We start from the raw sequence: 23,687 nt of genomic DNA on the forward strand, positions 1-23,687 counted from the left end.
GATCTGGGTTTATCAGAACAACGGGAAATTCTTCCACCTATTTCAGTGGGAATTGGGTCATGCTGCAACCACGCATCTTAAATGAGCCGCAGCAAGAGTGCCACTAATTTCAGCAGTACTATTCGTGTGATTCAAACGAGAAGTGTGGTTAAGTATATTTATCAACCAAGTTGAAATGAAAAGTCTAAGCCTTCCACATAAGTGACATTTAAAATGCCATTCTCCTTTCTGCCACGTACCCGACCACAAATTGGTGAGCCACCACTTTATTTGCGTTTACTTCCATCAAAGAGAGCTACCACAGATGAGGTGCAGTAATTAAAATCCACATTTCCTCTCAAACCGTTTCTCACTTTTTCTGTATCTGCCTTATCAAGTATAAGCCACTTAGTGCAAATTCTGTCAATTTTGGGAAGAGTTGCTGGGCACAATGTCAACTACTTCAGCAGCACATAGACAAGTCAACAGAAGAGTTAACAGCCATGATGCAGCCCAACCCTCAGCAAGAATTTTTGACAGTCTTTTTGGAACCGAGCAGTCCCCTCTCTCCTCATTTCAGATGCTGTCCAGGATGCTGCAACAGCTCCCTAACCCTCACCCTGCTCTGCTACAAGATGGATTGGACCTCATCTCTCACTCCAAGCACAGGTCAGGCCGGAGCCGCGCTGGCAGAGCAGTGAAGCGTGTGAAAGCTGTAGGGCTGCTAGATGTCCTCTGGTTATTAGTGTAGTCGCTCTGGTGTATATCGCACACACCAGATCCACGTAAATAATTTTCACAGTGGTGCAGGGCATCACTACCATCCTGCTCGCTGCATCCCTGCAGCAGCCAGAGCTGCAGATCATGCACAGGGAGGGAAACACAAAAAGCAGTGGAAAGATGCGGACGCAAATTACATGACCCAGCCTACACACCTCAGTGCACAAGGGCAGAAAAAGAACACAAAGGCTCCCACCCTAGCCGGTGGGACTAATGCTGAGCAAATTCGAAGAGATGTGAGGTGGCACAGGGAGCTACTGCTCTGAATGAGCCTCAGTCTGTCTCTGGTCTCAGCAAATTCTGCTAAAGCACGTTATCAGTTTGAGATGATGTGGACAGCAAAGGGAAAAAAAAAGGAGAAAGGAAAAAAAAAAAAAAGCACCATGCAACACACATCCCCATTTACAATGTGGCCCTGAGTTACTGTTAGCACAATGCTTCTGCTGCCACGAGAACAGCAGGTGTCCGATCTCATTCTGTAAAACAGCAAAGGTCATTGCAAAATTACAGCTTGGTCCTAAGTCTGTTAAAATTTAAAAAAAAAATAAAAAATTCATGGCCAACTTAGATCATTTTGGAAGCAGTCACCCCTCTCCCAACCCCCAGCACAGAAGTGCCATCTCCCCAGGTTTTCCTCCCATCTCACAGCACTGAACAGTTGAATTTACATGCATTAGAATAAGATCTGTTGTAAAATCAAAAGACAAGGGGGAACGACTCTAGCAGCCAGGAAAGGGTGCAAAGAACTCTAAAGGCCAAAAAAAACCCTTATTTAGACATCCTACACGAAGACTGCCAGTGCCACGTGCTATCGGGCTGCCAAGCTCCCTGCTTGCCAGAGTGCTCACAGCATTTCCATCCCTGTCAGCTCGCGAGGTCACAGTCCCCGGGGACACTTCATTCTGCTTCCCACCCTGCTTTCCTTTAGCCCCATAAATTTCAGCTCTGTTCTCGCAGCCAGTAGCTCAAGAATACGACAATTAAAGATTAATGTTATAAATGCATGGAAAGTTGAAAAATCCAGATTTCTGAATGTCATGCCAGACGTATTCATTTTTAAACCTTACCCTTGTGGTTTAAGACACCAGGCCAGGAGTGTCACTTTTCCCCAGCAGACTGCAAATGCTTTCTCCTTTTCAGCTGCCAGCTAGTTCTGTGGGCTTATATATTTTTTCTTTATTTAATTATTCACTGTAATACATGAAACATTAAGCAGCTTCTTTCCATGAAGAAATGAGCGTTGCTTCCCAAGGACAACATGCTAAGCAGCCTTAATAGGGGGAATAAGGAAATGAGCTTCCTAGAACAAAGGGGAAAAGGGCAGGGAGAATGAGAGAGAAGCTACGAGCAGCTAGGATTTAATAACGCAAAAAGACAAGACTCCATTTCAAATAAAATTGTCACAATCAGCTGACCTGGGAAATAAAGGCAAAAAAAAAAAAAAAAAAGGAGACTTTTAAAGCATAAAAAACCCATGTTTTCTGATATGACTCTTGGGCTAGAATTTTCTTCTTTCTTGATGTTTACAGAGATCAGTCAGCACAGAAGAAGCATGGATGCAATGCTGAGATATGTGACACCAAGTTGTGTTTTCTCAGTGGTACTAAACCCTGCTAGCTGCAAGAAACGCCTGTTCTCCAGGAGAACGGGAGTTAAAGACTGAAGTCATTAACGAAAAAGAGTCCAAGCCACAATTTTTCCTGTGAAAACAGGACTGCACACACAACTTCCAGCTTACGCTACTCTCATTTAATGTCTTCTGCAGCAGCAAAGAGACGGTCTCATCAGGTTACAGCACAGCCTCATCTCCTGACTGCATCTCATGACCATATCTCACCATCAACCCAGACAGGACAACCCTGGCGACCTTGCCACTGCTGTTGGTTTTGATGAAACTCCTTACCCTGCCCTTGAAAACCTAGGTAGGATTGTGGGGGCGAGAGGATTTTCCTGATTCTGCTTTTTATTTGTTGGGTCACAGAGGTAAAATTATCTCAGTTTGATTATTTAAAGCTGTTGGCTGTGGGGATAATCTGTGCATTAGCAGCTGTCCGGTGGGTGGTTAGCAGCTTTGAATCCATAGTTGGAAGAAAAGAAGTTATTTTGCACAGCGCTTAAAAACAGAAAACCAAGTGAACAGGACAAAAATCCCATCACAGCCTGACGATGAAATCGCTTTCTGCAGTAAGAAATCCTTTCATCTGCTGGCACAGTGGAGAGTAAGTCCCAGCCGTGCCCTCCTCCTGCTCTCCAGACCTCGCTGCACCTAGGGAGATGACCCTGAGCAGAGGCCAGCAAAGCACTAACTCCTGCAACTGCAATTCACTTCCTTCTGCCTTCCCAAAAGGAGACCACCAGAAGCACAGCTCGAACCAGTAGGTTCCAGAAACCCAGCTCAGGAGCTGCAAGCTTGCTATCATCAAGCTAAGTCCCATTAGCCTTGAGGTAAGGAGGGTTACAAGCCCCTACCTGGGCAGCAATTCCCCTGGGAAAGCTTAACAATGGACCTCCTCACCATGGACAAACATTTAGAGTACAAATACCACTGGAGACAACTCTATCTAAGCTCTTCATCTGGTAATTCACTAAACAAACTCTTTGCCCAGTTGCATCCCTACCTGAGCCATAGCAAGCTGCTCCTTCCTGAGCCAGGACAGTTTAAGTCTGCTGATTTTGCTCTTGGGATTGGTGCTTTTTCTCCTCCTACCTTCCTCTTTTTTTTTTTTACTTTTTTTTTCCTCCTCCTACCTTCCTGTAGTCTGCAGCTGCTGAGCTCCGGTCCTGTCCCAAAGGGCTGGGAGCCAGGGTGGGGTCAGCATAGCGCTGGGCAGATTTCAGGCTGCAAGGTTTAAAAAGAACAGACACCAACACCAAAGAGCAGGAAATCAAGAGAGGATAGCAAGGGATGCAAAACATCCCAGGGATAGGAGTGATGAGAAGCAGAGATGCATACTTTTCTTATTAAAAATCTGTATCTGAAAGAGAAGGGAGCATCCTTACACACAACAGACCTGCACCGTGCTATCTCTTCTCTTCTGCGTGGCCTAAGAAGGATGACAGGCACACAACTTTCATGTTACAGTTTACAATATAATCTTATAAATGTTTTATCTAACAGTTTTGCCACCACCATACGTGCAAGTGCTTTACGTGCTACGTGACTGTGCCCACACAGGCAATATCCACATGACTGTAACTGCATGAAGGATCTTTAGGCACAGTTGATAATATCTGGAGCATGTTAAAAAAAATGGAATATATAGTTCCCTCAGCAGCTGTACTACTTTTCTCAAAGTCTTTACTAATTAACATACATTAAGGAGGCACCAACAATCACAGACCCAAGGTCACGTTTATCTTCCCTTTAAACCAAGGCACAGAACACTATCTTCAGCATCGACAACACTGCAGTCTCAAGCGTCACATAAGTGAAACTTCAAAGAGTTTCTTTGCCATAAGCCTCTTTTTTTTTTTTTTTTGAATTATAGAGTTAATGAATATGGCACCTATGTGGAGTGGTCTTCTAATTTGCTCTGCTACCTCTCTAGATCCCCAGCCCTTCGTGGTTCTGGGAGCTGCTAGCTCGAGCTGTTCCTCACCCCAGTGCTTCCCTGCCCTCCGCTTCGACCCCTCTCACAAAAACAAGCCAGTTGTTGGCTGTCTTCCTTCACGTGCATTGCCCAGAGTGATAACTCGTATTACAAAATACACAGAGATTAATTTACTGAAGTTTTGCTCCCAAAGACAAGCATGAAAACCATTCTGATGCACACCCAACATCCCTGCTGCCATCCTTCCTCCTCTTTAAAAGCCATCTCTGCCGTGCAACCAAATTTTATATCTTCTAGTAAATCATTTAAGAAAGCTTTCTCTGCTTATTACTTTAAAGAGTTAAAAATAGCATGGTCTATATTGTCTCTTGATGAGAAAAGAGACAGACAAGGCAAATGTTTTATTTACGCTTCAAAATTGGATGCAGAAAGATTTATAAATAGATTAATTTTAATTAGTGTCCTCATTTCATTTAAAAAAAAAAAAGAAAACTAAAAAGCGTTCCTTAAAATTAATGCACTGCTGCCATGCATATTAACAAATATGCCAAGTCTCTGCTTGTTTTAAAGCCCCTTTGTTGGTTAGAGGGTTCTTTATTACATATCAAAAGCAACCCCTGAACAGTTACTTTCAGAAACCATGCTGGAATAAAGCATGGGACAAACACTTTTTCTTGCTTTTTAACAAGGCTGTCCCCGTAAGCATTATCCTACAGGGTAAATGTTAGCGCCACAGCTTTTGTGCCCTATCTCGCAGCATCATGAGGCCAGCTTCTCCCTCCAAATTCAGCCCAAGGAAACTCTTTGCTTTTTGTTAAGTCAAAGCTAGTCATTGGCCCCAAACCAGAAGCATTTGAATAATGGTTTAACATTTATCTCTCACTGAACTGTTTCTCCAGCGGCTGCAGAAATTAGATTCCTTGCAGATAAAGAGCAGGTGCAGTACCCAAGAAGATTTTTAAAAGACCACATTTGATGTCTTGACATTTGCGTTATATTTCATTACAGCATGAAGCAGAAGTGGAATCACTAAAACCCAGCAAGTCCAAGAAATACTGATATTGTGTTTCTGGAGCTCAGTAATCCACACACTGGATGCCTGAGTTGCAGATGCCAGCACTCCAGTCAGGAGAGTTACCAAATATCCTCCTTCATCCCCATTTCTCCGTGCTGACCTGTGGTAAACATGCAGAGGTGTCAGAGGCTTTACCTATAGCACAAACCATGCAAGAGAGTCTCACATTGTCTGCTGTCTCCAGGGTGCTAAGACTCAGCCTTACCCCTTATACACAAGTTTGCTTCCTGCCTCTAAATATTGTTGACATTTTAGGGCCATCTCTGAAGACATCCTCTCTCCCAAACACAGGCTCCCATGAATAAAATCTCTCACCTGAGCTGTATCTTCCTGCCTAACCTCACTAAGATTTGACCTTTCTCCACCAACCACACCACCAGCACAGTTTTTCTCATTTCACACCTCAATTACTGCAACCTCTTCTTTCCTCATAACCAAAGTCTGACTTGCTTTCTCTCCAGCCAGGGCCACAACAACTGAAACGGTAAATAAAAAAATTAGCATTGCCCTACTCCTGGTTTTCTGTTCTTCAACACATCAGTGCATAAGTCTTCTAGTGTTGACTTTGAGATGTATTTCTATCCACTTTGACTTTACGGTGCATATTAGCAGGGTTCAGCCCCTCAACCAGAGCAGCCTACATGTTCCATTTCCTAATCAGGCATCTGTTCTTTGTTCCTGTGCCAGGAAAGCACTAGAGAAAAACTCCCTCCACACACTCCTGCAGCTCTGGTGCCAGTGGGCACTGTGGCCACCACTTGGTGCCTATGCACACACCATCTGGGGGACCAACAGGGGACTAACGTCCACACCTACACATTTTGGGGTCTGTGGCACTTGCAGAGGGAGGGCAGGATCTTCAGGCACTACCACAACGTCTAGAATCATTTTCTTTTCCACCTTTATCCTGTGAGCACCTTGCCCTCTCGGTGAAAGTTAAGTAAGTTAGCATCACTACCTTTAGCTCCTCGCAAACTGATTTCCATCTTCTACCCCAGTAGGCAGGCACACAGTCCAGGCAGACACTACATGAAACCCATGGCTGTTCCGAGGGCATATGCTGCTGTGACACCTCCAACAAAACCCAAATGAACATTTTTGGATGTCACAGCTGTGAATAATGGACTTGCATAGGCTGAAGTCTGGCACCTTCCTGTGCTTCGGGCCAAAGAAAAGAGGGGAGGGAGAGAGAGAGAGGTGACACTTTCCCTCTCTGCTTAATGAAAGCAAATCTGATGGGGGTGGCAGGGGGAGAAACAAGCTGGGCACTAAACCCCTTATTAATTAATGCATGTTTTGAAAAAGAAATGCTACTGTGCACTAATTTCTGTTGGTTTCTAGGAGCTTTTGTGACCTTAATAATTCATGTTTATGCAAGCTGTTTATAATTTTAAGCAGTTGTTTCATGCAGATTTTGTCCATTGCATTTAACTGTGATGAATATATCTAACTGTGAAATGAGGTTGGTCATAATACTCAAAGGGAAGCTTTTTTAAAAAATAGTATTTTTGTAAGGACAAATAAAATTCACAGCTTTGTCTGAAATAATTTTCCATCCATTACTGACACACACAATGCAAGAAAAGGACAAATATTTTTTTTTCCCAGATTCATCTTTTCCCTTTCCTTTTCATGTTTTGGCAGCATTTCCTATACCATAAACTTTCATTGTTTCTCAAGCACGTAATCAGTGTGTGCTGTCTGTTTTGCTTTTCTTTATAGCAACAGGCGATTAAGAGGACTGAGGGGGGGGGGATTACAAATACCAAAGTGATTAGGAAAACTGAGACGCAGGTACAGCTCCTGAGACTACCTTTACATTCACGTTTTGGATATCAATTTAGGCTCTTGCAATGCACAGTGCTAAATACCTAGAGGACTGCCTCCACACAGGGAGAGAGCTCCTTCTTCCAGGCTCATGCCCATCACCTACAGACGCACAAATTCTTCAGCACATCACTTCAGGTGGTGAACCAGACTCAGCAGCAGTTAGTCACCAGTTAGCCAGAATAAAGCCTGCCAGAATCCAAAAAAAGCAGCTGCTTATGGGCCCAAACACTTTCCTAAGCCTTTCTTGATAAACCAGATCAGTCTATTCCTACCCATCCTTCATCAAAACATACAGGTCTCTGAAAATATACATTTACTTTGTGTCAACACAAGCTAGACCACGTTTCTCACTCTCGCTTCAGAATTTGGCCGCATTTAAGGGAACTGAGAACCTGCTTCTTCCTGGACAGTTTCGGGAAGAAGACAGGGATGTCGTTGTGAAAGGTCACCTCTTGCAAACGCTGGCAACTTGTACACATCCCCACCAGGCCAAGTATAGACTGGAAGCTCTTCTGTAAAGACTCTTTCTTGGTTTTTAGCCTGATTCCATTTAAACAAGTTCTTATTTAAGAAAAACAGCACCTCATTTCAACTGGAATTGCAGTTTGCTCCTCAATATAAGCTGCCAAATACAGGTTGCAGCTATGCCTCCCAGCAAACAGAAAGTTTCCATCTGCAGCAGCAGAAGAGTGAACCATCCCTGCAGTGCCAGCAGCTTAATAAAATAAATAGAAGGGAGCTGAAACTGAAAAAAAGATGACTGTAGGAGCCACAGGCTCTTTGTTCCATGTTTGCTCTGGCTCTAGCAGAAATGGGCCCTAATAGATCATTTTTTCCACAAATAAGGGATGTGGACACTTAATACAACCTACACAAGTGTTCATGCTCACAGTTTACACAATGGACTCCACAAATCAACCACTTCCCCTGGTCCATGCTGCCAGGCAAACTTCAGGCAACAGCAGCCTCAAATGAGACCAGGTATTTTTAAGGCCAGTCCTAGGTCTTCCATAGAACAGCTTGAGTTCAGTTATGACAAACAGTCACTTCTGCTGTCCTTCCAGCCTTTATCAAGTTAACGTTTCAGCTAACGATTAAAAGCATGCAACTGTAATTGGTCTTAGCATCTTAGAGTAGTTCTTAGAACAAGTTGCAGCCCTCTCCCTCCCTCACACCCACAATGGAAGTCAATAAATCCAGGCACAGTCCTATGAGTGCGAGCTCACTGTGGTATAACTGCCAGGAGCTAAAATAAAAGTGTCTTGATAATCGAATAATACATAAAGTTCAAACGTCTCCTAACTTTTTTATATATTTGTGTGCTTACAAGATCCAAACAAATAGTTTTAATCACTACAGATTTGGTACCTAAATCAATCAGCATCTACTCTGAGCTCCATCAGATTTAAAGGCATCCCCTACCCTGAGTAGGATTATCCCCACTGAACGCCGAGGACAGACATTAACAGATGCCATATCCTATCTTCCAACCCATAATGCTTCCTGCGTGCCATCAGAGCAATTATCTCTGAGCTATCGTCCCATCTACAGGAGGTATTAAAAGGCTGCAGATAAAAATGTTATTCACAAAGCAGGCTATTTCAAAGCAGGACTTCCTACGCACAGACTCCATTTTTCCGAACTCTCGGTACAGAGAAAAGCCACCATTGTACCGGAGGAGCAGCCCAAAGATGAAATATCAACTCTAGAGGGTTTCCACGTTTCTCAAGCTGAACCACCATTTTTTATGCTTGCCCACATCCACAGCGGAAGCACACAGGAGATACAGAGCTTAGGACGAACGAACAAACTCCGAGAAATAGTTCATTGGGCAAAAGTGCAGCTGTGATATCCAAACCTTTCCCTACCTTATGCTCCAGGACATGCATTATAAGAGGGCAGCTGCAGGCTTTCTGGCAGCGTATGAGCCTCTCACAACACGACTGGTGATTTCACATCCATCAGGCTGAAGCACTCAAGCTGCATCCACACCAGGAGCACCACGGTCCTTCCGATGAATGCTCCTTACTACTGTCATAACAAGCCATTACCTTTCATTTAGAATACGTTTAAACAGTAAATACATGAATGAAGTACCGAATGATTGAAGAGAGTGTTCTCCAGACAGATAGGAATAACTCATCCCTAAGACTCAGAATTAATTGGAGGAGGGAGAATATTTTCATTGATATATTTCTAGGCTGTAAAGTGGCACTTGAGTGACAGGCAATTACACATCAAGCAGTTTCTGTTGCACAATGTACAGTGGAACAGATACAGCAGGAAGGAGGAAAAAATACGCCTAAATACACCACAAATAAAATTTTTTGTGTGCTGCCTGTATGATCAATGCAAACAACCACAAACATTTGCATTAAAATAGTGCAGTAAATAACCACCCCACAGCTTAGACATTTACAGCCACATTAGTAAATACACTTTCTCTTTCGCAGGGAGGGTGGTAATTTATTAAACCACCCAAACCAGACATCTTGCAATCTCCAGTCGTGCTTTAATTAGGAAGGATCCTTTTGAAAGCAGAGCAAAGGGCTAGATGACCCAGCAGGCCCTTTCCATCCGAGTTACCAAGGAGCTGTCATCCACCACACTTACAGCTAGGCATTGCGTGGAGGTTTACCTCCTTTGATGAACACATTGGCATGGGCTGAAAGGAAAGGCTGTGGGCCAAGGCAAGCCCATCACACCCAGCTCCCCGCAGGCCCACACCTGTCAGGAGCAACAGCACACCAGCCGTGCGTTTTGGAGCAGTGCCACCCATTTGTTTGCTGCATTTATTTACTTCCAGATGAGCCATGGGACAGAAATCCCATTTGGCAATGATTGTGGCTTTATTCAGAGAAGAAAGGCGAGGAGGTGTGTTACTCCATGCAAAAGGGGAGGTGGATTTCTGCTGGAATAGGATGTGCCACATCTCATCCCACAGCCCAGGCCCCATCGTACCTACAAAGACATGTCCCTGCTCAACTCCTCATCCCGAGCAGCGGAGGATCCAATGCATATGGAGGAAGGCTGCTCAGTGGTATGGATGAGATGCTTTGTTTTTCTGCTGCAAAGACTAGAAGAGCAAAGGGTGGGGAAGATGATTAAAGGAAGGGTAATATAGTCTATGCTGCTGGGAGCCTGGAAGGAAAACTGGAAGTTGGCCTGAAGTCAGCTCACCCGCAAGGTTGTATTCCTGCATAAACATGGTGAGCACGTTCCCAGCAGAAATACCTGTGAATGCTCAAGAGCTGGAAGCTGGCACTGCAGATTTGGGCTATGGATGACCATGAGATAGGTAATCAGTCATGAAAGCCTCCAGTCCTTCAAACCTGGACATGCTGGGAAAACAGGTAAGAAAGAGCATAAGAGCAGGATTAATATTTTAAAGTCAAACAGCTGGTTAATGTCTAATACCTGTCCCACTTGTCATCTGACATCCTTCATGCTGGCAGTTGAGCATGGACCAGACAGGGGCTTTAGTCTTCAAAGCGAGGTCAGCTGCCATCAGAGCTCCTGCCAGACCCAGTTAAAGCTGAAGGGCCAACAGTCTGGCACTACAACGAGCAAGGTGCTGCCACGGGTCCCATGCTGCCACAGGGGACGCCGAGGAGATGCTGGGGCTATACTATTTGCACCAGAGCATTTGACTTGCAATAAGTAAAGAAAGACTTTGAGCTCTCTGTTTTGGTGCAGACTTTGGACAGAAACTCTCACAAAACCCACACCATTTTGAAGTCTCTCCTTGATCTTCCATTGCACTAAAAAAGACACAAATACCCCAAAAGATCACACACCTTGGTTAACCCAAGACCACCACAACCACTAAAATATATAACTCGATATCACAGCCAAACCTAACCCCACTTGACTAGGCAATCACTTTTGCTCCAGGAGCAGAGAGAAGCAGCAGTGTGTTAACCCCTTAACTGCGGTCAGATGGCGATGGATGATTTATACAGCTGCTACACCTGCACACAGCTGGAGGCCAGGAGAACCCTGCTCCCAAATGGGCTGCATTTTGCCCATCTACCCTGGAGGGTGAGAAGATGGGAACATTGCTGAACCTGCAGACATCTTGCAATGGGATGGTGGTACTGGTAAGCCAGTATCCAGTGCACGCCGAAGCATTTACACAAGACCACGCAGCTGGACAGATGCTCTTGAGCAGATGTCTAACACTGGGAGGCAGCAGCAGGATGTTTTCCCTGGAACACAACAGCAACCAAAGAGGGTTCAGCATCTGTTTTAATAGGGCCTGACTCTGTCAATCTTCTGGGCAAAGCCTGCTCGTCTGAGACTTTGCGGAGAGTGAAGTGAGCATCAAAGCTCTCCTTCGTTTTGTAGGTCAGGAAGGCTTTGGGGCTGGCGCAGTGTCAGCTCACATTTATTCTGCAAAGTGCGCTTCAATTTTTCATTATAACAGCACCTACAGACTTTGATTGAAATAAATAATGAACCGATTTGTATCATGAATCTAAGAATCACTCTCTTCTGGTCCCCATCACGGATGGGATTTTCTTCCCAGTGACAAGCGTTAATGCATTTATGCCCTAGTTTCACACAGTGGATGGCACGATTGAAGTGTCAGGAAGGAAGGTTAGCACTGTTTTTTCAGACTGCTCCAGTCAGCCGCAGCAGTCCATTTCAGATGAAAACATCCCGACAGAGCACAGGCTGAAAGGAGGCTGGGTTTTAAACAGCACAGAAAAAGTCTTTTGTGTGGAATATGATTAAAATGTAATACTGAATAGATTTTTGTGCTGGTCTGAGACAGGGAGGATGGCTCTGCTCTGTCAAATTGTGGGCTTTTTTTTGCAGAGTGGCGGAAGTTTCACAAGTCTTTAATCCAGTTGAGACTCTGTTTTCTACACTTTCTCCATTTTTCTTTCTGGAAACCTCCCCCGCACGAATCCTGACAGGCACTTCTCCATTTCTGAGAGCTGACAGAGGACACCTGGCCACTCCCCATGGTGGGACCCAAGTCCTGCCTACCTGCTCTTCCAACCAGGCAAAAATGGCCACAGCCAAAACCCAGGGTGATCCTGACACTGCCTGATCTGAACCGCTCTGTGTGAATCACCGTCATTTTAATAATGCACAGTTATTCAATTGGGAAAAAAAATCAATTACCAAGAGTAGCCTTGCTGTCATTTCAAAGTTTTTGCCAAATTAGTTTAATACAATTCCATTTCAAGAGGAATTTAGATTAAGCACACACAATAAATGCTGTAACCCACCCAGGTACTAATCCCCTTTGCTAACGGTCTAACACGGCAGGGAAAGTTAATCAAGTGGTGGCCACAGCAAACAGTAATGAAATTTAAGCACAGCTGGCATACCTTACCACAGCAGCCTATTTGGAAGGCTGCACCAAAGAGGAGCCGTGGCAATTAGGCAGGTATGACAGCAGAGGCATTAGCTTGTGGAATTACAGGCCTGCTCCTGCCTCCTTTGCAAAGCAAGTCAGCAATATCAGCGTATCAGCAATAGATGAGGAACCCTTTTTAAAGAGAAAAATTATAATTATTTTATTCCGGGTAGTAACCACAAATTAATTTTATTCACCCGAACCACCTCTGTCGCTTCTGGGAGCTGTTGCTGAACCACCACAGGCTGCCCTAGCTGGCTCCACATCGCATGCAAACTTCAGGCTCTGTGCAGCGGGAGCTGCATGAGATACGATGTCTTGTGACATGGCGAAGGTCAGATTAGACTCCCTGACCTTCAGGCTAAATGCATCAGCTTCATGCAATGTATTCATATGGCAATTTTTTAATGAAGACAACACAACATTCAGAGCAATAATGCTTGGTCCGTGCGGATCTGCATTAAAGTACAATATTCACGTAATCACTTTTGTACATGATCCAGTCAAAATTAGCCAGAAGAGCTGTTACTGCAGCACACGGGTGCAAGACCAGCAGGTTGGACACACCAGCTGGGAATAACAAAACTGGCAACACGTTAAAGATCATACACCATACAACCAGCAGACCACAGGGAACAAAAAGCAGTTCATTAAAATGATATAGTTTCTAGAGAAACAAACCTCAATTTACTCATTCACTGCTGTCATTTTCACTCCATCAGCAAGCAGGTACATCCGAGTCAGGGCCCAGAATGGTGTAAGGCAGTGCCAGGCTCTCCCAGGCTCTACGCAGCAGCCAGCTCTCACATGGACAAGGGGGTCAATTTCAGAAAAATGCTCTTTTCTGCTCTCTCTTGCATATATTAATCTACGTGCTTATTCCTGTTTACATTATGAAACGTATGCCATTAAAGAGCTCACAGGATGTGCACTGCAGCCAAGTTAATATTGCTGTTGGAGTCTCAGCCTCCGTATTTCCTGACTTTTAATGCTGACCGGTTCTATTTTATATATATATATTGTTTTAATTCTGCATTTATCTACTGGAGTTTGTAAGTGGTGTGGACCCATTTGGGATAAGAATGCAATGTTGAGCACCAATTAGCACCTGCAGGAAACCTGGAGAAAGAACAAGCCCTATACTGAAGGCATTTAGAAATATTAGTATAGAAACGTGTACAAATATAGCACAGAAACATACGTTTAGCAATGGCATAAAGAAACAATTTGCAAATGTGCCTGAATTATAAGACCTTTTTGTATATTTCCATGGATAAAATCCACCGCTTTTGACTTAGGGCAACTTGACTGACCTTTCAAGAGCCAAAGCATGTGGTTTATACAAGATTTATGGCCAAAAGAGTAACAAAAATAAAAGCAAGACATTTTTTTCACAGATGTCACAACTTGTATTTTAAAGGCAGAAAGTAGAGCCAATTTTACTTAAAATAAGTTGAGCAAAGTGTTTCACAAACCTTGTGCAGATGAGCTAAGGCGGATGGACCTTACTTTAAAGCCTCCCATCACTGTGCACTCTTGCACCCAGCCAGACTCCTGCCTGGAGCCATTTCTTTATTCTATGAAGCTACTGAAAATCTAGCAAGACAGCAACTGCAATACCATGAAGATGTGTAACTCTAAAGGCCTTTTAAATTTGGCCCTTACAACACAGACGCTTGACTTCACCAGCATTGCCAAACAATCCTGCAGGAGATACCTGCTCAGTGAGATTGCTGCCACTGCTCTCCTCATTTCTAGGAAAGCCTTTCCAGAGTGAATGTCTGCTGGTGGTTTTTAGAGTAGCAGTCCCCCACCAATATTGTAAAGGTAATGTAAAAATGCCTCATGTCACAAAAATCAAAAGACTTTTAGCTCTTCTTCTAAATTAAAAAAAAAAAATCACATCCTACTTCTGTAAAACGTTGATGAGTTTTATAAAAGTGAAAAAAATAGGTTTCCTCCAGGCTAAGCATTGAATAATTTTAGAGAAAAAAGACTTCAAAGACACGTTTTACATCCTATTTGCATTTAGGCATTTTGTTTTTCAGAAAATTAACTCAGTAATATTGCAGGCTATTCTTCCACACACTGTGAGCTTCGGCCACCCAACAGACAACATGCCCAGTGCAAGAACCACATGAGAGAGGGAGAAACCACTCTACGAACAAACAGTAAAGCTGGTGAGTGCTCCGGAGGGATTAGCACAATCTTTGCAATTAAGCCCATCCTGGGCATGAAAGGGAGGGTTGCAGGGGGCACACAGGTGTTGCCATTTGCCTTAAAATGAAGGTAAAGGAACTTTGACCAAAGCGGGCGAGTTTAACGAGATCTTCTTGCACCTGCTCCTTTGCCAGGGGCAGATGAATCCCAAGCCCTTGCCCAAGCCCTGACGGCTCTGCTGAAGCCCAGAGGCTGATGCAGGGCCCTCGGGGACAGCACCTGAGCCTGCTGCATCCACCTCAGCCTGTAGACCCCTCGTACCAACACCCAAGCAGTGCAGAGGGGACAGGGAGCAAGGGTGTCCCAGGGATGTCCCCTTCCTGCCCTCCCCAGCTCTACCAGCCAGCAGCAGGGACCTGACAGCACGCTGGGGGAAATTTGGGGGGCGGGCTGCAGTTCATTAAAAGGCTACCGAGGGGAAGCACTGAGGTTAACAGCATGGGCTACATTAAGCTCATTTATAGCTTTATGGCACCTTCAAAGGGGCACCAGAGCTTTCAGCAGCCAAGCAGAATGATCCCAGAGTTACAGGCTGAGGTAGGTTGTACAGAGGACCCCGGTCACCCAAAGGAGAGGCAGCACAGCTAACTTTGGAGTTTGAGGTCGGCTCTCGATGTTTGCCTCTCCCTCACCTCATCCACTGCCGCTCCCAGGCTCGCAACACCGCGCGCACCACAGCCTGCTTTGTGCGGACAGGAGTATTTAATGACACAGAGAACTACTTTCTGATGACTATGGAGGGGAAAAAAAGAAAAAAAAAAAAACAGTCAGCCAGATGTTTCATGCTGTCTGATTTTATCAGTCTGATGCATGCAGGCAGGTGAAGGGGGGGGGGGGGGGGGAGGGGAGGATGAGGAGGGGGGTTTATGAGACTGCCACCCCTCTTGCCCATAGCCCAGAGCCAGGCTGCACTGCGAGACAGTCACACACACAGGACCTAATCCACAGCACATCACGGCAGGCGGCGGAGATCCTCACCCTCCACGTGGGTGCACGGGGGTCAGCAAAGCAAAGGCAGGGCAAGGGGGTCCCCGCAAGCACCCCCAGCCCAGGTGATGCACCCCACCGAGCCCTGCAGGGATGAAACCACCCCAACCCTGGGGGGATGGACCCTAACAGCACCTGTGGGGCTGTGCCCATTGACCTACACGAGGATACACCCCACTGGCCCCGGGGCACGGGGTCCTCGTGGTCCATGGGGAATGCACCCCCCCGGGCGTGGGTCACGGGGGAAGCACCCCCCCGACCTCCCCAGTCCCAAAGTTGTGGGATGCACCCTCCAGACCCCAGGAGATGGAGCCCGCGGGGCAATGGGGGAGGCACCCACCGACCCCCAGAGACGGAGCCCCCCTTGGCACCGTGCCGGGGGGGGGATGGAGCAGGTCGGTACCGGCGGGGGGGAGCCCCCAGCCGGAGCAGGGGGGAGCAGCAAGCCCCGCGCAGCCCCGCTAAGCCCCCTCCCCGCAGGACCGAAGCCGACACCGGGATGGGAGGGGGGGGGGGGGGGCAACCATCGACCCCCCTTCGCCCCCCTCCGCGCCCCCAACTCACCTCGGAGGGGCCGTGGAGGGAGAGGGGGGGGCCGACACCCGCCCGCCCCCGGGGGCAGCCGCTCCCTCGCCGCCTTTTCTCGCCGCTCCGCACCGCTCCGCACCCGGCCCGGGGAGCGGCGGGGGCGGCCCCGACGGGCGGCGCGGGGCTCCCGAGAGGGGCGGCCCGACGGGGCGGGCAGCGACCGAGCCCTGGACGGGGCGGTGCCGCCAAACCACCCCCCCGGGGGGATCCCCCAGACCGCCCCGGTGGATTCCCCCCTTCACCAAGCGGGAGGCAGGGGTCGGCCGGACCCCCCCTCGCCCCCCCGAGCCTCCCACCGTGCGGTGCGGTCACCTCTGGGGGCGCGCCGGGCTGGTGACAAGTCCCTAAAATGTTTTTTCCCGGTATCGCTTTTATCTCTCGGTGTCGCTCAGCAGGAAGCGCTGTTTCCAAAAAGAGGGTTGAAGAGAGCACTGAATTACTCACCGAAAAAAAAAAAAAAAAAAAAAAAAAAGAATCCTTTTTTTAATTAAAAAAAAAAAAAAAAGTTCCTTCTTTACTCGAAACTTCAGATTGTTAAAGTGGAAACACGTTTTTAAATGTTCAGTTGCTTTTTAGGTCCACTTTTCCCAGCAGTGCGAAAGGAAGCGGTCAGCAGCTCTGGTTTCTCTCAAGCCAGAGTCCCTTCCTGGCTCATGCCCCGTCCGAGGCAGGGAGCACGCTTTCAGGCCTGCTGTCCTAAAGTCTAATCAAAAAATAAATAAATAAGAGCTCAGATCTACCAAAGCATCTCTAAAGGGCTGTCTTTATTGCAGGCTGCAGCAGGTAGTCGCACGGCGATCTGGCCCAGATGCTCTGCCTGCCGCTCCTTTGAAGATGTTTGCTCACGACTGCAGCGCCCGTGCTGGTAACCAGACGGCTGCCCAGGGCAGCAAGCCCTTGTTTTGGAGCGGGGTCTTTGCTTTCTCTTTCTCCCCCTCCATAACAACATCATTTAAATCTCTGTAAAGTCAGGCAGACCCGTTTCCCCCGTTTTCCGTCCCAGCCGTGAGATAATGTTATGAAGCACTCCGGCTGCAGCACATTTGGCTCCTGGCAGGGTCACACCGTGGAAGCGAAGCCGATGCTCATAAACAACACTTTCGCTAAGCACTTTCACAGGCAGCTGCTGGCATTCAGTTTTGTAATGTAAATCTATCTTCGCTTCTGCCTCCTAGATATCGGGCCAAAAGGTAGAAAAGATACCGCGCTGTACACGTTGGGTTTACTCTGCAGCTCTCTATGGAAGGATCGACTTTGTCTACATCTGAAATCAGGAATTCTGGAGGCTGCCAGCAATATTTTACGTTCCTTTCTTACACATGTGAGAAATACTGTTTTTCTCCTGCTCTTTCTGAAGGTTGTGCACCTCTTCTGCAATGTGAACATCAAAATCCTAGCTAAATGTGGTTTCATGAGTATGGATCTCCCAACACTGACAGGTTGGATTTGCAGTATTTGTATTATCTGATGACGATAACATCAGCAGTGTTCTGTTTTTCCTGGACTCCAGCTGGATAGAGATTAAGTCTATCCCTTGATGTTTTCCACACTTCACGACCCAGAGAGTGGCCAAAAATCTCATTTTATTTTGCTTTAGATAAGGTAAGGTTGCTGAAAGTAAAACAGCTCACTGGATGCCAAAGGAACCTGGGAGAGGAGCTGGAGCCCAGGAAAAGGGGAGAGTAACAGCAAGAAGGGAGAAAAAGCAGGTTTAGCACATGGAGCAATATTCAGCTTTCAGGATTCAAATGCTGCTCAGATCATGTAACCCAAGGTGGCTGTATCAGCGGGACCAAATTTCAGCGGCCTGTTTCCAGAAATCTGGAGTACTTTCAAAGTCACAGCACATTTTAGTTACGCTAACAATGATTCATCCTGATGCAAGCTTTGACAATCTGCAATTTGGTCACACTTCCCCAGCACAAGCAGGGCTCCCTACCCTGACCTGTGACAGTGTCCAGAGACCCAGGCAAATCTGCTGAGCTGTCGCCTGCCCTCGGCAGTCCCCAGCCGGGGAGGTTCACGTTGTGCTGAAGCTTTTCTGTAGGTGCTTTGATGCTGCTTTGGTGCAGTTTAGTGACTTGGGACAGGCCGGCAGGAGGCAGGGCAGAAAGTGCAGATGAAAAAGCAAGTGGGGTGTACGTAACGCTGCCATCACCGATGCTACAAAGTGGGGCAGTAAGTGTCTGGAGTGGAGTAACTGGAATTGGGACTTCCCCCAGCAGCTTCCAAAATTCAGGCTGCAATTCAAAAACTGCAGTGTGACTCCTAACACGCTGCAAGCTCTGCTAGCAAGGCTGGTGTTTTCCTGTGTTCATGGAGATAAAGCTTTGCCTTTGACATCGCTCCTCTCTCTCCTCATCTCTGCCCTTTACGCAGACACACACGCTCTCCCGTGTATGTAGCTGGTATAAAATAGACCAGGGACAAACCACCACTGGCTGTGCTGTTATAATTTCCATTCACAAGGAGGCTAAAATGAACTATCCTGTTGATTTCCTTATCTATGCGGAAAAATTAACCAGCAGGACGACGGTAATAACCTAGAGTTATCTTGGTCCTCAGGTGGACACTCTATTCCAATTCTGTTTGGAAATAATTACCCTGAAAGCAAAGTAATTTCTGCAGGATGGTGCCTGACTCTGAACAAGCGTATCCATACCCCTTCCCCTGTGACAGCACCAACAGTGATTTGCTTTGCATAAGCAAAGCCCAAGAGAGAGAACACATTACATAAATCTCCTCCTTAACCCTCTGCAGTAAATACGAGGCCAAAAAGGCTGAATTAGAGAAATCTTGGAAGTTGGATGAAGCCGTGCACAGAACACGAGAAGTCACAACAGGCTCAGAGCCACAATCGCAATTTCAGCTCTGCACGGCCTGTTGTCATCTGTAATAATGACACTCTGCTTTGTCCCAGCTTTAATTTGGATTCCCCCACTGCAAATAGGCATAACGGAAACAGAAAAAAACAAGCCACAGTGCTGATCCAATACTTTTTACTACCTTTTGAAATCCTACTACAGCTTTACAGCAAGAGGAAAAATAAGCTAATAGCTGTGAATCTATCACTAGGGATTTCTCTCCCTTTCTGTCTTTCCTCCTGTATTTTCAGACTAACTGCAAGCCTTACTAGCACAGAAAGTTCCCCAGATGCAATGGGTTTCCCCCAGAGCACAGAGGTTTGCAACTCTTATGTATGACTTGGTTTAAATTAGCATGAAACATAGAAGATAACTTTATAATCTGCTTCAAACATACTGGGGTGGTGGTGGGGGGTGAATTTGGGGAGCAAACATGCTAAACTTTAAAGTAAGAAAATATACACTTGGATACATTTACTAGAAGCTGTTTGTGGATACTACACATTAAATTATTCTTTTGCTGCAAAAGTCTAAGATATGTAGTGTGTATAAATACTACTTTAACAGACCAAAATAAGTCAATATTAACCTTCAGAGTGTCTCAGATTCAAACATTCAGCTATAAATCTTCATAGAAACATTCATTTTCCAAGCTCCTGAGGGTAAAAGCCTCTCTAAGATTATTTTGCAATATACATAAGACACAGTTCTCTAAAGGCTCTCTTCCGTGTAATTCCAAGATCATCACTTATTTCAATTACAGTGGCCTAAGGTGTCATAAGTCAAATTCATCCACTGGATGAACTTGACTGCCAATCTAATAACGGCAGGGGCAAATACATTTCAAGAAATAAATACGAAAAGTCTAAGTTTGAAAAAAAAAATCAAGTACCAAAGATCCTCTTAGCACTTGTCATCAAGATTTTTTTTTCTAATTTCCTTAGCAAATTAGTCATCCTTCTCTTGATACCATCCAGTGGTTATCAGACCTGTTTTGATGCCGCATTTATTTTTCTTTGAAGTAATAAAGTTTGGACTTCTTTGGTTTCTGTTATTAGGTAGTTAACTCATAATTCCTCCCTTCGTCTACAGCCTTCTTCCTATGTGTTTTAGGATTTATTAAACATCATTGTTAAATACGTGGACACATACGAAGTCATTTACTGTTTCAAAGCACCTTCTTATATTTGACCATGCACAAAAACACATATCTGCACATGCCTGTTGGAGAAAATGTAATGTTTATTTTTTTTTTTGCCACGGTTGCTGACTTCTGTGTGCTGCCCTGACAAAACAGCAAGAAAGGCGCTGACGAACCCTTTCTTGCACAGAACCAGCACCGAGGATTTATAAAGCAACTCTGTGCCATAGATATAGCACTGCCAAAGCAATCTGCAGGGAAACGTCCCCATCTTCAATACGGAACTGGCAGAGGAAGGCTTTATCACTATGACATTAATCAAGGGCTGCGCAAAGAGAAGTGTTTTGAGAGATTAGCCAAGTTTTTAATAAACACGGCACCACAGCCAGTGCTGTCCCTTCCCGGTATGGGCAGGGCTCCAGCCTTCCCCATCAGAGCCCCCCAGAAAGGAGGGATCAGCCTGGTGTCACAAGCAGTGGCTGAGAACCGAGACCCCCGACACGTTCATCACAAACCTGCAGCTGGGGGAAACGCAAGCCACCGCTCTGATGTCTTCTCCACCCCAGAGCAGGAAGCACTTGCTGCGGAAAAAGCCCGTAAACAGCCTGCTCACCCTTCAATCAGAAACTCGTCACACGTGTTAATCATTACAGGCTCTTGCAGTCGGATGGTGGTGTTCATCTGATGAACTCAGCTGACAACTGTAGCTTGAATCTGGCCTGGTGTCTGCCCCGAAGTATGCTTTGATTTGACAATTACATTAAAACGCTGCCTGGATTTGTTTCTGTGTGTGCATGTGTGTGTCCGCGTGCGTCTGTACACATGGAAAGAAATTCCCAGTATTTTGGTGCTGTTTGAATGAGTGCTAAGCATTGCAGGCCATCTGTCAGTAACTGTACTTCTAAAAGGGGGAAGGAAAGGGAAGAGATATTTTAATCCTTTTGCTCACAACTGACAATTTCTCTGGAGATTCATGTAGCTCGGAAGGAGTGGTGTGGTGTACAAAGGCAGGTTGTGTTCAACAGGTCCCTGAATCCTTCACATCTTGAGGTCTTAGTATTTTGCTACGCCAGATAAGGACAATGGCATGTCTCCAGCCAGCCAGGGTGCTTTCCAAGGGCCTTGGAATCTCAGATGTAAAGCGATAAAGGAAGGCAAAATAATTGTGCTAAATAAGGGCAAGGCAAAAATGAAGTGTGTGGTCAAAGCATCTTTGAGGATCATGAACTTTCTCTGTAACACTGCATAAAGAGATTTGATAGTAAGGAGAGACTTAATTTAATCTGCCAGTTTTTACTACTACAATATGCACAGCATCCTTTTTTATTCGTTTTTTTTCTACTTGCCTGAGTTTCTCCCCAAATTGTATTTGATGGAAACTCTTCATCAGTAGATTTTTCTCAAGAAAAAAAAAAAAAAAAAAAACTACCACCAACTGATCTGCAGTTGTCATTCCTTTGTCATCACACACCTGTTGCACATCCACAGCAGCCTGTTCCGGATGACTTTGCGTTTAGACTTCCTCATATTTCCTTTGTATTTCTTGCGCTTACTCATTTTAAAGAGGGAGAGATCCAAGGCTGACAAGATACGAGCTGGCTAACGGAAAAAGCTGCACACTTGAATTTTTTTAGCTCTGAGAGCATGTGATGTGAAGTCTTGTGAAGGGGCAAAAGTCTCTCACGAGCGCTCCCAGATCTTGCCTCAATGTCTGTTTTGAGCAACCAATACCTGGTTTCCCATTTTAAGTGAAACTCGCTGTTATTCAGCTTGAACTACCCGGGGTCTAGAACTCTGAAAAAGCTAATAAAAAAGTTTTCTACACAGTTCTATTTTTGTATCAAACCTAAAGCACTGCAAGCCAGAGCTGTTACTTCAAATGAACATTATTCTGTGTCATTGAGACAAGGGTGCATTGTAACAAGCGCAGGAAATCCAAAGGAGCAGGGAATCAAATAAATCACCTGAAGTCCTGGCAGAGAGGGAGAGACAAAGAGACAGACCTCAAAAATTAAACCGCTGCGTGGCTCTTGAAGAACTGCAATCTGCAGCGATAAAAACCGCCCTCGCAAATAACACCACCGAAAACTTCAGAGAGCCAAAATGTCAAATACCAGTGTAATTCTGCTAAATATCCATGATATAAATCCCACCCCAGTGACAGTAAGGAGTCAGAATGTGGCAGATTTCCACCCAGGGAGCTGGTGCACGAGGGAGGAGGTGGAGGGACTGAGGAGACCGCTCGTGGCTGGGATGAGCAGCCCGTTACCTCCCCAGTCTGGTGAATTCACGCATGGAAGTGAGTCAGCACAACAGCTTTTATGCTCCTATTTCTTTCCAAAAGAGGTAGATGAACAAGCCCTCTCCGCACTGGAGATCTGTCAGGTTTAATGGAAGGCAACGCCTGATTTCGAGTCAATTTGCTTGGAGCAAAGAAGCCTGAGCGCCATAAACACCACGAACATCAAAGGGGTCTAAGTGATGCTGGTGAGATACAAAGGACTGTTACGCAGGCGGCCAAAGGCTTCTGCCTTTATATGTATATATATTTACATGTATATATTACATATTTCATTGCTGGTTTGTGATCTGAAGGGCTGCAGGGGTGCAAGCAGCTGTTTTTGCTCCACTCCCAGCGCCCATCTCGGCCCTGCTCAGCCCTGTCCCGTCCTCTCCCCATGCCACCAGCCACCCTGCACCCATCCGGACAGCTGTGGGGAGAGCACACGGGGTCCCAGGGCCACAGTTCACCACCATGGATCAGCACAGATATGGTGGTGAGGGCAGTGGGCATTCATTTAAATATTACGTGGATATTAATGTGTAAGTTGAGTAAGTTGCAAACACTGGCTGGGGCAGTAAGAGCACCCAGCCCTGGGTGATCCCGGTCCAAGGCAAGTGGTGTGCTGCAGACCACCACCCTAACCAAAACAACATGCTGACTGCCTCAGTTATCTCTCTGGTCAGAAAGCCAGCATTTTGCAGAGAAAAATCTCATTGAGAGCAACACCAAAGCTCCCTCCGTTGTGGCACATGCGTAGCCACTTCCAGCAGCGGCACTGGAACAGCCCACGTCTGCTGCACCTTTCTCTACAGCATGGCCGCCTGCAGTGCAAGAAGCAAGAAGATACCAGGGCGCTTCTAAGGTGAACTTCAAGAGGAATTCACTGCTCCACAGCCCAGCTCTGCCCATCCCCTTCTCCCCCAGCAGCAGCCCCGTCTCTTGGAGATGTCACGGCTCGGCACAGGATGAGCAGCCACTGTGAAACCCTTACAAAGGAGAGGGAACTAATGGGATATT

General features: G+C 46.0%; 1 protein-coding gene across 6 annotated transcripts in view; it reads right to left on the reverse strand.

The window, feature by feature from the left end:
• PDZD2 (PDZ domain containing 2) overlaps positions 1–16,713 on the reverse strand; it is a gene marked incomplete at its 5' end in the record, with an annotated part of 198,255 nt that extends 181,542 nt beyond the window's left edge. For 5 of the 6 annotated variants that reach the window (XM_080573255.1, XM_080573252.1, XM_080573250.1 and 2 more), the window contains one exon: positions 16,358–16,512. Of the gene's footprint in view, positions 1–16,357; positions 16,513–16,693 lie in introns of those variants that run through there. The other variant, XM_080573249.1, reaches the window with a different exon arrangement.
• Positions 16,714–23,687: the final 6,974 nt, after the last annotated feature.

The sequence above is a fragment of the Anser brachyrhynchus genome, assembly GCF_964034855.1.
Source record: "Anser brachyrhynchus genome assembly, chromosome: Z".
In the NCBI taxonomy this organism is placed as follows: domain Eukaryota; kingdom Metazoa; phylum Chordata; class Aves; order Anseriformes; family Anatidae; genus Anser; species Anser brachyrhynchus.